The sequence below is a fragment of the Monodelphis domestica genome, chromosome 4 (genome assembly GCF_027887165.1).
Source record: "Monodelphis domestica isolate mMonDom1 chromosome 4, mMonDom1.pri, whole genome shotgun sequence".
In the NCBI taxonomy this organism is placed as follows: domain Eukaryota; kingdom Metazoa; phylum Chordata; class Mammalia; order Didelphimorphia; family Didelphidae; genus Monodelphis; species Monodelphis domestica.
This window is the reverse complement of record NC_077230.1, coordinates 145,134,559-145,137,344: the sequence shown is the minus strand read 5'-3', so window position 1 is coordinate 145,137,344 and position 2,786 is coordinate 145,134,559. Positions and strand designations below refer to the sequence as shown.

The 2,786-nt window shown below is 40.8% G+C and overlaps 1 long non-coding RNA gene across 1 annotated transcript; it reads right to left on the bottom strand.

Annotated features, from left to right (window-relative positions):
• Positions 1-331: 331 nt before the first annotated feature.
• Positions 332-1,160, bottom strand: LOC107652382 (uncharacterized). Its single transcript, XR_008911188.1, has 2 exons — positions 1,024-1,160; positions 332-919 (listed from the first exon to the last, which is right to left on the bottom strand). It is a non-coding gene; the product is annotated as an uncharacterized LOC107652382 (long non-coding RNA).
• Between the last annotated feature and the right edge of the window lie 1,626 nt (positions 1,161-2,786).

Here is a 2,786-nt window from a genome sequence, read left to right as displayed (position 1 = left end):
AGTTTAATATCATTCTCTTCTTTCCCTAATAAGTTCCTCTTTCTCCTTCTTCCCCTTGCTTCCTCTTCCCTCAACACACACACACACACACACACACACACACACACACACACACACACACACACACACATTTTGTGGTGATATGTGTGTACATATACATATATAGGCTGGAGAGAAATCCAGAGATCATTCAACCCCATACTCTCTATCAGTGATCCAATTCAAAAGAATTTCGTCCAATACACTTTTTGTCCAATGAAACCCCGCACACGTTGGGACAAAAACCAGGAATACCGATCTACAAGCCCTAGGATGCAGTTCACACGCAGCATTTAGTTTCTTCATATAATTTTATTATATGGTTTTGGCAACTGAAAAGAAAAGAAAATCTAAGAGAAAAGGGCAAAGACTTTAGTACTGGGAGCCGTGCTGAGAAATCCACACAAGTTAATGTGCATCTGAAATCTGGCCATTAGAGATATCTTTGTAAGAAGAAGAGATCTTGATTGAAGACACAGGATCTTTGCCTTTAACTTTCGGTTCCTTTGAGTGCTCCAGTTCTGTGAATGGTGTTCACCGTTTTCCGCCTTGTATCCAGTAGGATTTAGTGAAGAGGATAATGATGCCAAAGACTTGATGGTTAGGGAGGGGGGGAGGAGGGGGGAGAAGAGGGGGAGGGAGAGAGGGAGGGAGAGAGAAAGGGAGGGAGGAAGGGAGGGAGGGAGGAAGGGAGGGAGGTGGAATTTCATTTCTTCCACTAAAGCGTTTGCGGAGACTTCAAGGTATAATCTATCCCAGATCCTTTCCCAGAGAGAAACTTGGCGATCACGTTTTCACATGATGCTCACGTTTAGTGCTCTTCAATTATCCCTCCCCACAAAGATAGGTGGCGCGTGTTTCAGGGTCTCTCGTCTCTCTCCTACAGAAAAGAAAAAGAAAAAAATGTCATTAGAAGAGGCGTAACACGTCAGTCCGTCCCCAGGTTTGTGTTTCCTGGAGTGGCAGAAAGAGATCAGTCCTAACCTGCCCAGCAGGAATAACGGTCCTTCCGACAACTCTTTGCAAGGCTTTTTACAATTTTCTCCAGGAGCTGCTTCTCTTCCACCTTTTCTCCCCCACACTTCGCGGCTTCTTCATGCTTTTTCTTCTCACCATTTCTGGCCAAAACTACAAACAAGACTTCGCAGGTAGGTTCTTCTTTTTCTTCACCTTATTTTTTTTCTTTTTTGCATTGTGCTTTTCCCCTCTTTTTCTGTCGTGGTCTTTTTGGATGGGAGTTGATTCTGAAGTGAGACATGAAGTCTGTGGACAAGAATTTCAGGTGGGCTTATGGGTTCTTTTATGGAAAGCTTTTTCCCTGGAGTGATCTCTCCTTTCCTCTCCCTCTCTCCTTTCCTCTGCTCTCTCTCTCTCTCTCTCTCTCTCTCTCTCTCTCTCTCTCTCTCTCTCTCTCTCTCTCTCTCTCTCTCTCTCTCTCTCTCCTTTTCCTTTCCCTCTCTCTTCTCTCTTTTCCTATCTCTTCTCTCTTTTCCTCTCTCTTCTCTCTCTTCCCTCCTCTCTCTTCCTTCCTCCCCTTCGTTTTCTTTCCTTTTTCCTTTCCAAAAATATTTGCCTGTACCTGTTCCTTCAGGTAACCTAGGTGCATTTTGCTACTATATTGCTTCCATCTTTGCAAAAGTTTTATTGAAAGTGATTTGGCTAGAAAGTCAGTAGATGCACATCTGCTGTCATATTTTAGCATCTAAACGAAATCAATTACACTAAGAATCTTAAACTTTGCATTACCTGTTAATAATTGCAAAGCAGAGGTCAATTCAGACATAGCAAATTCAGAAAAAGCCTCTTTCCCAGATGTAGTTTTCCATCCTCTCCTAAAGAAAAGGGATGTTTTCTAAGCAAAAAGTTTGCTGTTTTGTCTGCCTAGTGAGTTTCATTTCTTTATTTCATTCTTTGTGTGGATGTGTGTGAAGTAACACCCCAGCTTCTGTGATCATAAATAAAGAAGTGAAAGTAATGACTGGAACTTAGAGTCCTTTACCAAGAGAGATGGGGGGGGGGGGGCGTCACTCCAACTGTGAAGAAAACTGCTGTCAAGACTTTAATTTAAATTAAGAATAAATTTTTAAAATGTTAACTAGTCATAGAAAAATAGAATTGTGTTTAAATGACTCTACAATCAGTAATCTGACATTAAGAATCCTATATTAGAGCAAAGCTCAAATGAAGACTCTTCATGAGTACTAAGCTTCAGCTTTGTGAATTTGTTTATTAAACCGCCCACACACATACATATACACACATCTACTTTTGGATTTTTTTTTGTGCTCCCTCTATAAGAATGATGTAGAGATTGCTAACTTCAAAGTTACAACTAACTGCAAAGATAAAGTTTAATCCTCATCTCTCTCTCATACACATTCCTACAAAACTGTTTAGCTTGTTAAACATGTATTTCTATGCAATGGACTTGTCAGGAAGGCAGACAAGGCAGGCCAGCTTTAGGATCTCAAACATTTACCTGTGCGTTTCTTTGATTCATTTTATTTTTTACAATTAAAAGATTAAGAGAACTCAGAAATAGCTTTTTAAAATGCAAAAAAAAGCATGATTGCAAAAGTGTTACTGAAAGTTAGAATGCTTTCTAAAATGTGTACTTCTCCCCCCCCCCTCACCACCACTACCACCATCACACACCCCCCTTAAACCTCCACCCTCTCGGCAAATGTGTGGAAACTGATACTCGCTTTCCAGGTTTTCTGCAAAGCTTCTAGTATAGCAGTAGACAA